The following is a 15,731-nucleotide window of genomic DNA, read 5'->3' on the forward strand; positions in this document are numbered from 1 at the left end:
TCTAGAAATCTTCATTTTATTACAAAATTCTTTTTTCCTTTATTTTACTGTGATAGCTTCATTGAGGTGTGATTGAACTATGATAAATTGCATATGTTTACAATTTACATTTGATAAGTTTTAGCATTTGTATACAGGCTTCCCAGGTGGCACAGTGATAAAGAATTCACCTGCTAATGCAGAAGGATCAATCCCCAGGTTGCGATCCCTGGCCTGGGAAGATCCCCTGGAGGAGAAGATGGCACTCTACCCTACTATTCTTGCCTGAGAAATCCCAGGGACAGAGGAGCATGGCAGGCTAAAGTCCATGGGGTTGCAGAGTGGGATGCAACTGAGTAACTGAGCACACACACAAACATTTATAGACACCTCTGAAACCATCACCACAATCAACATAGTAATGTATTTAGCCCCAAAGTTTTCCTCATGCCCCTTTGTAATCTTTCACCAACCCATCTCATCCCATCCCCAGGCCACCACAGACATACTTTCTGTCACCGTGAATTAGTTTGCATTTTCTGGAATTTTATATTTTTGGAATCATATGGAATGTACTTCTTTTTTTTGATCTGGCTTTTGTCACTCAGTATGACTATCTCAAGATACATCCATGTGTATCAATGCATCCTTTTATTGTTGAGTAAATTCTGTCCTAAGGCTATGGCACAATTTGTTGTTCCATTCACCTGTTAGTGAATATTAAGGTTGTTTCTAGTTTGATGTTTTTACAAAGATACCTTCCATGAGCACTAGCTTTAAACTTTCTTAGTAAGACAATGAACAATTCAATTTAAAAACTGGGAAAAAATCAAATAGACACTTCACCAAAAAGATATACAGATGGCAAATGATCAAATGAAAAGATGCTCAACACCATTAGTCACTGAAAGTGAAAGTGTTGGTCGCTCAGTAGTGTCAGACTCCTTGCAGCCACATGAACCCGCAGCCTGCCAGTCTCCTCAGTCCATGGAATTTTCCAGGCAGGATTACTGGAGCGGGTTGTCATTTCCTTCTCTATGGGATCTTCCCGACCCAGGCATCAAACCCAGGTCTCCCATATTGCAGGCCGATTCTTTACCATCTGAGCCACCAGGGAAGCCCTTCATTAGTCCCTGCTGCTGCTGCTGCTGCTGCTGCTGCTGCTGCTAAGTCGCTTCAGTCGTGTCCAACTCTGTGCGACCCCACAGACCCCACCAGGCTCCCCTGTCCCTGGGATTCTCCAGGCAAGAACACTGGAGTGGGTTGCCATTTCCTTCTCCAATGCATGAAAGTGAAAAGTGAAAGGGAAGTCGCTCAGTCGTGTCCGACTCTTTACGATCCCATGGACTGCAGCCCACCAGGCTCCTCCATCCATGGGATTTTCCAGGCAAGAGTACTGGAGTGGGGGGCCATTGCCTTCTCTGTCAGTAGTCACTAGCAAAATTCAAATTAAAACCACAGGAGGTTTACTACACTACTATTGGAATGACTAGAAAAAAAACAATCACTTAGTATGATAATCTCTAGGTCCATTCATATTGCTGCAAGTGGAATTATTTCATTCTTTGTTATAGCTGAGTAGTATTCCATCATATATATGTACCACATCTTCTTTGTCCACTTATCCGTCATTATCAGTATGATAAGTGCGGTAAACCAGACAGAGAAAGTCAAATATCATGATATTACTTATATGTGGAATCTAAAACAAAAGATACAAATGAATTTATTTACAAAACAAATAGACCCACAAACGTAGAAAACAAACTTATGGTTGCCAAAGAAGGAAGGGATAAAATAGGAGGATGTGATAAAACAGATTACCAGGTCTATACCTGAAACTAACACAAATTATAAACCAATTGTACTTTAATTTAAAAAAAATAGAGGCCATCATTATGAGTGTTGGTGAGGATATGGAGCAACTAGAACCCTCATACATAGCTCTGGGAGCGCTCGGTCACTCAGTCATGTGTGGCTCCTTGTGACCCCATGGACTGTATAACCCACCAGGCTCCTCTGTCCGTGGAATTCTCCAGGCAAGAACACTAGAGTAGGTTGACATTCCCTTCTCCAGGGAATCTTCCCAACCCAGGGATCAAATCTGCATTAGAGGCAGATTCTTATACCGTCTGAGCCACCAGGGAAGCCCCCAGTTTAGCTAACTGTTTAGCTAAACTTGTTTAGCTCTCCATTTTATTCCTATGATCCACAAGAGGTGGTTTTGATGACTCCCAGCTTCCAGGAATCTATGTCTATGATCTCAAAGAACTCCACAAGGAACATACCCACCCTCCTTGAGAACATGGAATTAACTCCACAGAGCAATTTATGTGTCATAGTTTTCCCCTGTAAGGAGCATCCATTCTTCTTCTCAGCAGGTACCCAGGCACAACAGCGACTGGTATATACACACACACTCACACACACACACACACACACATTTTAAATTTAAAAAGTTAACGTCTCCAAGATTGAGGGAGCCAGAATAGTCATTAAACTCTTGCAGACACAAAGGCCCTCTGCTGCTTTGCAGCCCACGTGAGACTGTATTTTACTTATCTGGATCCCTTTTGTCTGGAATTATTTCCTCATTTTGAATAACCTGCAAAATGTAAGGCTGCAAACAGAGAATTGTCGGCCTCCCTTATTTGGAAATGGATTTGTCATTTGCAGTCAGTCCCTGTACCTGGGGCAGTTTGGGATCAAAAACAGTTTTCAAGGCTTCATTTATTACCACTCTTTAAAGAACTCACCCTTTGATCAAGAGCCTGGGGATTCCATGCTTTGCCCCCTCAAAATGTGTTCCCACCCCCAAGATCCCAGCGCTGTTTTTGTTTCTTTTGAAAGCCCTGTTTACTTCGGAAATTCAGCAATTGCTCCCGAAGTTCCTTTGATGTCTATTGAATTTAATATATTTCATTGCATTATGGAAAAGCTATTTCAGCTTTTGGTATCAGCATCTTCTTGATATGCCGAGGGGTCTTTTTGTTGGGTTTTGTGTGTGTGGTTGTTGATTTGAGTTGTCGAAATTTTTTTTTTTCAAGAATAATTTTAAGACTTTTGTTCTTTTTTTTAAAGACTAGCCAAAGGATGAACAAGCAATGAGATTGACAGCTCCTACAAATTAGAATTCTCCATTTGAATCTAGGAATGGGTGACAAGAAGAAATATTTTTTTAATTCTCCCTGTTTTCAGTAATTCCAATTGTCCCAGCATTGCCTCCGCAATAAACCAACAAAGGCTACGTTTAGGAACTTTATATCTATCAATAATCAATCAACTGCTTACTATTTACTTGTTAGTATACCAAGCGTTTTGCTAGTCAAGTCACTTAAAGTGTAATTGAGAAATTTTATGTACATACATATGTGTATATAAAATTTCTCAAGATTCTCAGTATTCTCAAGAATACTGTAGTGGATTGCCATTCCATTCTCCAGGGGATCTTCCTGACCCAGGGATCAAATCCATGTCTCCTGCATTGCAGGTAGACTCTTTACCGTCTGAGACAGCAGGGAAACCCAATATATTACATATGTATATATACATATAATATATATATATAATCATACACTAGTCTAAGAGCTTTCATATACTTGTTTTTTATAATCTTACCTCCCATTTTTGGTGTACCCATATGATTTACCATCTAAAGATGCTGTCAAAGACACTTTGACAGTAAAATGGGGCACCATTAATAATTAATAATAACTAGTGAAAAGGAGCACCATTAATAACACTAGGACAGTAAATATTAGCCAAGACTAGTGGGGATGTATGGCCATGCTATTTGTATTGCAGATGAGGAAACTGAGGTACAAAAAAGCCGTTTACACAAAGAGACAACAGCTAGCAGATGGCAAACAAGTTGTGAACTCACTGTATTTGCCTACAACCACCTCTCCACCTTACTGAATTTGTCCAGTCTTCTGGGACTGAATCACAAGAACGAAGAGCCACCTGAATGTGCGCTTCAGCCACAGATGTGCCATCAGTACAGGCAGGTCCAGGCGTCCCAGACCTAAGAGGAATCAAGAGGATGCTCTCTGGTCCTGTTACACAGAGCCATAAGAGAAGTTCAAAGATCTAGAGTATAGTCCCAATCTGCCATTCAGTTACTGTGTCCTGGGGACAAGTCACTTCCCCTCACTTTATCCTTGACCTTTCCAGTCTGCAGTTAAGCCAGCCCGCCTGCAGCACCACCCCCGTGACCCCAACAGTAACCATATATCCAAAGCCTCACTTGCTCAGAATCTCACACATTAACAGGCAATTGCAAAAAAAAAAAAAAAAATGATGGGAGTGGGATCCTCCGTTGCCTGTGGATGGGCTCTAGAGTTCTTCTGTGACTCCTGATTGAGGTGGTTTGGGTGACCTATGGTGATCCTGGCCTATAAGTATGTAAGAAGCCATAGGTGGGCAATCTGTCCAACAAAGAGTGGGAAAAGTCTGAGCCACAGCTACATTCTGGGCTCTTCGCTAGTTCTGAAACCGGGTCCTGAACCCCTGATTAGACCAAGGTCCTAGTGCCCTCATCCCTTCCCTAAAACCCCTCCCCAGGGCCTAGGGTACAGGCCCTCTCCTTGCACCCTACCCTGCCCCACCAGGTCTGACTCTGGATAGGCTGCACCAAGCTTGAGTTGCCTCAGTCTCCTTAGATCTGGCTCTTGGACCTCTGGCTTTATCGCACCCTTACCCTTACTTTATCCCTCTGTCTGGGTAGCTCTGTCTAACTTTGACCTACAGGTGGCCTCAGTGGGTCCTTCCTCCCCATGGGAGTTTTCAGTGTGGTTCACTGTAAGGGCTGACCAGCTACAACCACCCCCACATCACCTGAATTACCAAGTCCTGCTGAATTTACTTCCCAAGTAACCTAGATCCCATACCTCTCATCTTCCACTTACGTGAGCTATATTTCTCAGCTGGTCTTCTAGCTCAAATCTCTTCTGTGCTTTGACTCTCTCTTTCCCTTCATGAATTCCCCTGGCTCACTATGTCAAGAGTATGAGTCTAAACCTATGTATGATTCCATCATCCCCTATGTGTGAACCTTCATTATATTCCCAGCATAAAGACCAAATACCCTAACACCGTTTCAAGGCTTGCACTGACCAAGGGCCAACCTGCTTTAGAACCTTCTCACACTTTTGAATCCTCTCACATGTTGCCAGGCACCCCTCCCTCCTGCTTTCTCAAAGTACCCCCTGGTGTTCCAGGTATGTGTAGCATTAAGCCCTGCACTCCAAACACAGCATGTCTTCAACACGTCTCCTTTTCAGGGCTGAGAATGCCAACCCTCCCTGCAATAACCTCAGAATCCTTCTTTCCCCTTGGGCATGCCTTAGATAGCACAGATAAACAGTCCTCCTCATACCCAGCCTCCATTAGAGCCTGTCGCTCACTGCCAAAGGATCCCAGTACTCTCTGATAAAGCTTATTTCACTGCTCTGGCAAACTGGCTGAGAGTGCAATTCTGACAGTGCTTATCTGTCTCCCCAGAGAGGAAAGCTTTCCACATTTGCATCTGCCACAACACCCAGCCCCATGTACACCCCCTTAAAGGGGCTCTGTATGCGTGCATAGATTTGACCTTTAAGCCAGAGCAAAAAATATCTTCGTACCTGGCCTCCTCCCCTCCTGATGAACCCGGAGCCCTGGTAGCAACATCTAGAGACAGCAGATGCAGCCAGCAGCAGGCCGCTGGGAAGACTCATCAAATCTATTGAAGAAACCTGCTTAGAGATTTCCCTGGTGCTCCAGTGGTTAAGAATCCACCTGCCAATGCAGGGGACACCAGTTCAATCCCTGGTCTGGGAAGATCCCACATGTTGTGCGGCAACATAACCTGTGTGGCTCAGCTACTAAAGCCCACATGCCCTAGAGCCAGTGCTCCACAAGAGAAGCCACCTCAATGAATAGCCCATGCACTGCAACTAGAGTAGCCCCTGCTTACTGCAACTAGAGAAAGCCCACTCACAGCAACAAAGACCCAGTGAAGCCAAAAATAATAAATAAATAAAAAGAATTTTTTTAAAAAAGAAACCTGCTTAGAAGGGAGCCCTGGATGCTAGTCAGCTCCAAGACGGGGAAAAGAATAAGAAAGACTCGCCTTGCTCTATGCATGTGCCCCACTCCTTTGAAAGCCTTTCCCTGCCAGCAGCCAGCCAAGGGAGTGGGAGTCTTTGCTGCTGAGTAGGTGATGGAAGGTCCACAGTTTTTCTCCAAACTCCTCCGTCTCTCCAAAGCCCCAGCCCTCTTGTGTTTGTTGCAATTTGGCTGCCAAGACTTTTTCAAAGACACAGCATTAATTCCACTTGCAGCACAAGTGGGATCAGGCATTTGGAAAAGAAAAGAAATATGGAATTCAGGAGCTGAGGCTGCCACACACAAAGACCATCAGGGAAGGCAAACCAAAGGGAGCCTTCATTTTTCTGTTGTTTCGTTTTTCAACAGACCTAAGGTCACTGCAAGCAGCAGCCATTAGCCTAATTAGACCCTGGGAATGAGAAAACGGAGGGAGCACTCCAACGGGGGAACAGAGGGGAGGGGCAAAGACAATAATTGAAGCCAAATAATGAATATTAAACTCTTATAAGTAATGTTTAATTAAGTTACTCTACGATTGAGGCTTTTTGCAAATATTACCATGGGATTCAAAGGAGTACATTAAGTTCCTGGAAAAATCACTAAACAGAGAACACAGGCTGCCTTCTTTGCCTCTAGTCTATGGCTCTGCTTAATCTGCATAGAAGTTCCCTGAGCTAAAGGCTAAAGGAAGTCACAGAAACAAAAGTTCCCAACCCCCTGCTTCTGCCTGTTCACCATTTCCACACCATCCTGTGGCCCTGCAGCTTATCATCACGTAACAGTTGAAAATTTCTATTTGTCAAAAGATTGTATCGAAAGTGAAAGGGCAAGCCAAAGCTTGAGAGGATTTTGCAAGCCACATCACCAAATTCAAGTTACATTTTTCAAAATATATAATGGTCTGTTACCCAAGGGAAACACAGCAAAGGATATGAACAGGCAATTCACAGAAGAAAAAGATCTAGTTAAAATACAAAAAAAAAAAAGTCAAGCTCACTTGACATCAGAAAAATGCACAATCTGAGATGCTACCATGTTATATCCATCAGATTAATGACAACAACAGAGAATTATTGTCTCATAATGCTAAGTGTTGGTGAGGATACGGAGAGATAGGAATGTTTAACTAACACACACTGGCATAGTCACACTAGAGAGCAATTTGGCACCGTACGGCAAAGCTTGCCGGTAGGCTATGATCTATGGGGTGGCAAAGAACTGGACACAACTGAAGTGACTGCACACACGCACAGCAAATTTTGAGATGTGTGTACTTAAAACCCAGGAAATCAATTAAAAGTGTATACTAGATTCTTAGAGAGGGGTACAAAAATATTCAATGCAGCATTATTTATACATCAGAAACTGGAAGTAAACTCATGCCCATAACAAGATAATGTGCATATGAATTGAGGAACCTTCATATAATGAAAAACTATTTAGGAGTAAAAGAAAATTAATATATGATATGAATAAATCTCTTAAGCATAATTTTAAGTAAAACTCAAAACCTAAACAGTTTTTTTAAAGTGGCAGAAGAATATAATACATTATGATATAATTCATGTAAAATTTAAAATCTACAGACCAAAATATTTAGAGACACAAATACACATATGCTGAAGAATTGATGCCTTTTAACTGTGGTGCTGGAGAAGACTCCTGAAAGTCCCTTCGACAGCAAAGAGATCAAACCAGTCAATCTCAAGGGAGATCAACCATGAATATTCACTGCAAGGACTGATGCTGAAGCTGAAGCTCCAGTATTTTGGTCATCTGATATGAACAGATGACTCATTGGAAAAGGCCCCTGTGCTGGGAAAGATTCTGCTGAGGGCAGAAGGAGAAGAGGGCATCAGAAGATGAGATGGCTGGATGGCATCACCAATGCAATGAACGTGAACTTGGGCAAACTTTGAGAGATGGTGAGTGACAGGGAGGCCTGGAGTGCTACAGTCGATGAGGTGGCGAAAAGTAGGACATGACTGGGCAACTGAGCAACAACAGCAATACATTCCTATGCCTTCAGTGTTTCATGATATTTTTAATTGGTAATGATCATATTTTTAAACAGGTCTCAACAAGATCCTATGCTCCTGGAAGAAGAGACTTGAAAATTCACCCAAGAAGGGAAGACCAGGTATGATCGGGGGTAAAATATAAGACCCATTTGGGACACAATCCAGATGAGGGAATTGAGGGCCATGAAATGTTATTCTTGCTGAAATCTCTACCCAGAGGGCACTTGAAGTTCAAGTGGACTGAAAGCCATTTGATCCTGGAGCAGTTACAAATTGGACCAGGAAAGCCAGCATGGTACCCAACTCAGCCCTGCTAAGTAAGAGGACTTGAGGGTGGGAGATGGAATCCACTGCCCAAGAAGGATCAATTAGGTTTTTCTTGCCAACTGAATGGAGGCTAAACTCTAACTTTTCTCTACATTAGGTATTTAACAGATACATCCAGATTCAGCTGCCGTGAGTATGGCAGTATTTTCTGAGTCTACAGAGGCCTCACTTTCTTGTTAGAGCTTGAGAATTCCTAGCAAACATTAGTCTTGGAGATTCTTACCATTGGCCAGAAGAGATGCTGCTGCTGCTGCTGCTGCTGCATCGCTTCAGTTGTGTCCGACTCTGTGCGACCCCACAGATGGCAGCCCACCAGGCTCCCCCGTCCCTGGGATTCTCCAGGCAAGAACACTGGAGTGGGTTGCCATTTCCTTCTCCAATGCATGAAAGTGAAAAGTGAAAGGGAAGTCGCTCAGTCATGTCCGACTCTTAGCGACCCCATGGACTGATGCTGCAGACACAAAAACTGCCAACAGAAATATCTGAACCTCTTCTAGTTGGATTTAACTGGAAGAAGTCTTTGGGAGGAAATGCAACAAATTTATATATTTTATAAAGGATAGCCATGATAAATACATCTTAAGCTGGACTTTAAACATTCAGAGGGTAGTATATTTAACCATAGAGGAACACCTACTATCTTCTTTATTTACTGAAAAAAAGAAGTAAAGAAAGCAGGCAGACAACCTAGTAAACTATTGAATTAGCTGACCTTGACTTTGGGAAGCCCTCTCTCTCTCCAAGCATGAACAATCCCAATTCTATAATTAGGGGACTGCTCTAGACCAGAGGTCAGCCAAATATGATCTGTTGCCAGTTTTTGTATGATTTGCAAGTGAAGAATGCCTTTTTGAATTTATAAATAATTTTAAAAATTAAAACAAGATTATTTTGTGACACGTGAAAAGTGTACATAAATGTTAGTGTCCATAACACACTTTGCAGTTGTGGTTTTCAAATATACACAGTTTTAAGTAATTTTTATTCAAGTATAGTTGATTTACAATGTTGTATTAGTTTCTGTTGTACAGAAGGTAAATCATACATATATATCAGTTCAGTTCAGTTGTTCAGTCATGTCCGACTCTTTGTGACCCCATGAACCGCAGCACACCAGGACTCCCTGTCCATCAACAACTCCTGGAGTACACCCATACCTATGTCCATTGACTCAGTGATGCCATCCAACCATCTCATCCTCTGCCATCCCCTTCTCCTCCTGACCTCAATCTTTCCGAGCATCAGGATCTTTGCCAATGAGTCAGTTCTTCACATGAGGGGGCCAAAGTATTGCAGTTTCAGCTTCAACATCAGTCCTTCCAATGAACATCTGGACTGATCTCCTTTAGGATGGACTGGTTGGATCTCCTTGCAGTCCAAGGGACTCTCAAGAGTCTTCTCCAACACCACAGTTCAAAAGCATCAATTCTTCTGCACTCAACTTTCTTTATAGTCCAACTCTCACATCAATACATGACCACTGGAAAAACCATAGCCTTAACTAGATGGACCTTTGTCCATCAAGCAAAGTAATGTCTCTGCTTTTTAATATGCTGTCTAGGTGGGTCATAACTTTCCTTCCAAGGAGTAAGAGTCTTTTAATTTCATGGCTGCAATCACCATCTGCAGTGATTTTGGAACCCAGAAAAATAAAGTCAGCCACTGTTTCCACTGTTTCGCCATCTATATCCCATGAAGTGATGGGACCAGATGCCATGATCTTAGTTTTCTGAATGTTGAGCTTTAAGCTAAACTTTCACTCTCCTCTTTCATTTTCATTAAGAGGCTTTTTAGTTCTTCACTTTCTGCCATAAGGGTGGTGTCATCTGCATATCTGAGGTTATTGATATTTCTCCCAGCAATCTTGATTCCAGCTTGTGTTTCTTCCAGTCCAGCGTTTCTCATGATGTACTCTGCATAGAAGTTAAATAAGCAGGGTGACAATATAGAGCCTTGACGTACTCCTTTTCCTATTTGGAACCAGTCAGTTGTTCCCTGTCCAGTTCTAACTGTTGCTTCCTGGCCTGCATACAGATTTCTCAAGAGGCAGGTCAGGAGGTCTGGTATTCCCATCACTTTCATAATTGTCCACAGTTTATTGTGATCCACACAGTCAAAGGCTGTGGCATAGTCAATGAAGAAGAAATAGATGCTTTTCTGGAACTCTCTTGCTTTTTCCATGATCTAGTAGATGTTGGCAATTTGATCTCTGGTTCCTCTGCCTTTTCTAAAACCAGCTTGAACATCTGGAAGTTCACAGTTCACATATTGCTGAAGTCTGGCTTGGAGAACTTTGAGCATTGCTTTATAGCATGTGAGATGAGTGCAATTGTGTGGTAGTTTGAGCATTCTTTGGCATTGCCTTTCTTTGGGATTGGAATGAAAACTGACCTTTTTCAGTCCTGTGGCCACTGCTGAGTTTTCCAAATTTGCTGGCATATTGGGTGCAGCACTTTCACAGCATCATCTTTTAGGATTTGAAATAGCTCCACTGGAATCCCATCACCTCTACTAGCTTTGTTCATAGTGATGCTTTCTAAGAGCCACTGGACTTCACATTCCAGGATGTCTGGCTCTAGATGAGTGATCACACCATCGTGATTATCTGGGTCGTGAAGATCTTTTTTGTACAATTCTTCTGTGTATTCTTGCAACCTCTTCTTAATATCTTCTGCTTCTGTTAGGTCCATACCATTTCTGTCCTTTATCGAGCCCATCTTTGCATGAAATGTTCCCTTGGTATCTCTAATTTTCTTGAAGAGATCTCTAGTCTTTCCCATTCTGTTCTTTTCCTCTATTTCTTTGCATTGATCGCTGAAGAAGGCTTTCTTATCTCTTCTTGCTATTCTCTGGGACTCTGCATTCAGATGCTTATATCTTTCCTTTTCTCCTTTGCTTTTTGCCTCTCTTCTTTTCACAGCTATTTGTAAGGCCTCCCCAGACAGCCATTTTGCTTTTTTGCATTTTTTTCCATGGGGATGGTCTTGATCCCTGTCTCCTGTACAATGTCACGAACCTCATTCCATAGTTCATCAGGCACTCTATCTATCAGATCTAGGCCCTTAAATCTATTTCTCACTTCCACTGTATAATCATAAGAGATTTGATTTAGGTCATACCTGAATGGTCTAGCGGTTTTCCCTACTTTCTTCAATTTAAGTCTGAATTTGCTAATAAGGAGTTCATGATCTGAGCCACAGTCAGTTCCTGGTCTTGTTTTTGTTGACTGTATAGAGCTTCTCCATCTTTGGCTGCAAAGAATATAATCAATATGATTTCAGTGTTGACCATCTGGTGATGTCCATGTGTAGAGTCTTCTGTTGTATTGTTGGAACAGGGTGTTTGCTATGCCCAGTGTGTTCTCTTGGCAAAACTCTATTAGCCTTTGCCCTGCTTCATTCTGTACTCCAAGGACAAATCTGCCTGTTAATTCAGGTATTTATTGACTTCCTACTTGTGCATTCCAGTCCCCTATAATGAAAAGGGTATCTTTTTTGGGTGTTAGTTCTAGAAGGTCTTGTAGTCTTCATAAAACTGTTCAGCTTCTTCGGTGTTACTGGTTGGGGCATAGACTTGGATTACCGTGATATTGAATGGTTTGCCTTGGAAATGAACAGAAATCATTCTGTCGTTTTTGAGATTGCATCCAAGTACTGCAGTTCAGACTCTTTTTTTTGACTATGATGTCTACTCCATTTCTTCTAAGGGATTCCTGCCCACAGTAGTAGATATAATAGTCATCTGAGTCAAATTCACCCATTCCAGTCCATCTTAGTTCGCTGATTCCTAGAATGTCGATGTTCACTCTTGTCATCTCCTGTTTGACCATTTCCGACTTGCCTTGATTCATGGACCTAACATTCCAGGTTCCTATGCAATATTGCTCTTTACAGCATCAGACCTTGCTTCTATCACCAGTCCCATCCACAACTGGGTGTTGTTTCTGCTTTGGCTCCATCCCTTCATTCTTATATACATATATATACTCTTTTATATCCTTTTCCTATATTACAGAGTATTGAGTAGAGTTCCCTATGCTATACAGTAGGCCCTTATTAGTTATCTATTTTATATACAGTAGTGTGTATGTGTCAATCCCAATTTCCCAATTTATCCCTCCCTCTCCCGCTTGGTGACCCTTAATTTGTATTGTGCTTGGCTGTTTCTTCACTTTAGTGGCAGAATTGAGTGGATGGGATAGAGACTGTAGTCTCTATATTTACTGTCGGACTTTACAAAAAGGATTTGTCAATCCCTGGTCTACAGTAGCAATGTCCAAAAAAAAAAAATAATATAATGCCAGCCAGATATGAACTGTGAAAGTTTCCAGTTGCTGCATTAAAGAAAAAAAGAAAAAGAGCTGAAATCAATTGTAATGATACATCTGATTTAACTCAATCTATCCCCCAAATGCAATGTGTAATCAATAATCAATATAAAGAATCTGGGGTGAGATATTTTACATTATTGTTTTCTTGCTAAGTCTCCAAAATTGGATGTGTGTTTCATACTTCCAGTGAATCTCAATTTGGCCAGCTACATTTCAAGTGTTCAGTGGCTTCATGAGGTCAAAGGCTACTATGACAGACAGCACAGAGTCAAATTACCTCTGAGGTCCTTTTCAGCTTTAACATGATAAGATCTAAAATACATATCGGCTTAAAAAACAAATTTTCCCTGGTAGCTCAGAAGGTAAAGAATCTGCCTGAAATGCAGGAAATCCAGGTTGGATCCCTGAGTCGAGAAGATACCCTAAAAAAGGGAATGGCTACCCACTCCAGCATTCTTGCCTGGAGAATCCCGTGGACATAGGAGCCTGGTGGGTTACAGTAGTCTATGGGGTTGCAAAGAGTCAGACATGACTGAGTGACTAACACACACACACACACACACAGGAAAAAACACACACACACACACAAGAAATATCTCCATTCTCCAGGTTCCAATTAGAGTTACACTCCTTAAAATTTTTCCTGATTCCTTCAATACATACAGCCCTCAACTCAAGGCAGCATCACTTTTACCAATGGAGACTACCCTCCAACCTTGAACCTTTCAGAAGCCTGAACCCACGGGAGAAACAGGGCTGTTTCCAAGTAGCTGCTGCCCCTTGCTCACTCCAGTCTTCATTGCTCACTGAATGACCTGTGCTCCTGCCTCTCACTTTGCTGTGTGTCTTCACTCTTTATGGCACCTCTCTGTGCTCCTCCTAGGGGTCTTGGCTTGGGTTTTCTCCACTTCCCCTACCCTGGGGAGACCTTATGAGGCCTTCTGGAAGCCTCCTCCCAGCCCTGTCCAAACAGCCAGGACCTCTTAGTAGAGGAGGTACATCAGGAGTAGCATAGAAATGTGAGGATAAAGGGCTTCCGAGGTGGCAAGTGAGCAAAGAACCCACCTGCCAATGCAGGAGACAAAAGAGATGCAGGTTCGATCACTGGGTCAAGAAGATCCCCTGGAGGAGGATATGGCAACCCACTCCAGTATTCTTGCCTGGAGAATCGCCTAGACAGGGGAGCCTATAGTCCATAGGATCACAGAGTCAGACACGACTGAAGTGACTTAGCATGCACACGCATGAAGATAAAACCTAAGCGGACCAAGGGATTAAGAAAAAGAATACTCTGAAAGATGATTCAGAAAATTTGGAATTAAAGGAATTGAGGAAATTAAGGAATTTGAGCCTTAAGGAAAGCTTTTGAAAAGACATTTTTGAGAAAGAGATAGCAGAATTCCTGGGATTCCTAACCAAGGAGGAGCACTGGTCATGAGTTGAGGGAGAGAGTTGGAAATTGAAACAGAATCCATAAAAGCAGGCTAGGACCCCAGGAAGACTGGGCTCTGGCTCCTGCAGAGCTTCAAAGGAAGGTGGCACAACAGTCCTGAGTGGGAGGTGGGACCCCGTGTGACACATCACCAAAGCCTAAAACATTCCTGAGTCATCAGGATCCAAATCAGGAGGTGGGGCTGAAAGGGAGAGATGGGATTTGATGCTTCAAACCTGAGTTTCTTCAGAAAGTGCATCTTAATTTTTCCCATGTCCCTGATCCTGGAGGGATGATGAAATGACCTCTGTGCAACACTGCAGTGGGCTGGGCTAGAAAAAGAGGGAATTATCAGAGGTGGGCTAATCAAGCATACCTCAAAAAGTAAAACATTATTATTATTAAAAAAAATGCCCATTATAATTTGTTCAAACCATACATTGTTGTTGTTCCTCAGTCACTCAGTTGCATCCGACTCTTTGTGACCCCATGGACTGCAGCACACCAGGCTTCCTTGTCCTTCACCATTTCCTGGAGCTTGCTCAAACTCATGTCTGTTGAGTCGGTGATGCCATCCAACCATCTCATCCTCTGTCACTCCTTTCTCCTCCTGCCCTCCGTCTTTCCCAGCATGAGGGTCTTTTCCAATGAGTTGGCTCATCACATCAGGTGGCCAAAGTATTGGAGCTTCAGCTTCAGTATCAGTCCTTCCAATGAATATTCAGGGTTGATTTCCTTTAGGATTGACTGGTTTCATCTCCTTGTTGTTTAAGGGACTCTCAAGAGTCTTCTCCAGCACCACTATTCAAAGCATCAATTCTTTGGCCCTCAGCCTTCTTTACAGTCCAACCCTCACATCCATACATGACTACTGGAAAAACTAAACTGTACACAGAAGTATAGTAAAAACAGGAGCTATCTAAAGTTTCTCAACCCAGAAATAATGATTTGGAGACCATTCTTCATTCCTGTCTTGATGGATCCTGCATTACTGAATAGAATCATATTCTACAAGCTCATTTTCTCATAAACATCATCTGTGTGTGTGTGTGTGTGTGTGTGTGTGTGTGTGTTTATTTAGTATCTTGGTAGGGGGAGACTTGGGAGGGCTTACTCCTTTCCTTTCTCCTCCCAACCCATATACTTATATAAGAAAGGTTGTCATTATTTTACAAAAAAGATCATTTTTATACACTTTTCTGCTTGTTTCACACATTGTATAAATTTCTCCAAATTATTGGATTGAGAGTTCATTTATTTTTAATGTCTGCATAATATTTATAGTATGGGTGTACTGTAATTTATTCAATTATCCCCACTGATGAGCACTCTCTTTGAAACAACTTTGCATATATACTCTTACTCACCACCACTTTTATTTACATGAAATAAATTCCCATAAGTGGGAGTGCTGGGTAGAAGGGGATATGCATTTTTTAATTTTACTAGCTATTGCCAGATTGTTTTCTAAAAAAACTGAAACAGTTTCCATTTCCTTCAGCAATGTGTGTGTGAATTCCCTCTGCCCTGTATCTCCTCCACTGGTAGATAT

This window comes from Oryx dammah, unplaced genomic scaffold (genome assembly GCF_014754425.2).
Source record: "Oryx dammah isolate SB20612 unplaced genomic scaffold, SCBI_Odam_1.1 HiC_scaffold_1, whole genome shotgun sequence".
Taxonomy (NCBI): Eukaryota; Metazoa; Chordata; class Mammalia; order Artiodactyla; family Bovidae; genus Oryx; species Oryx dammah.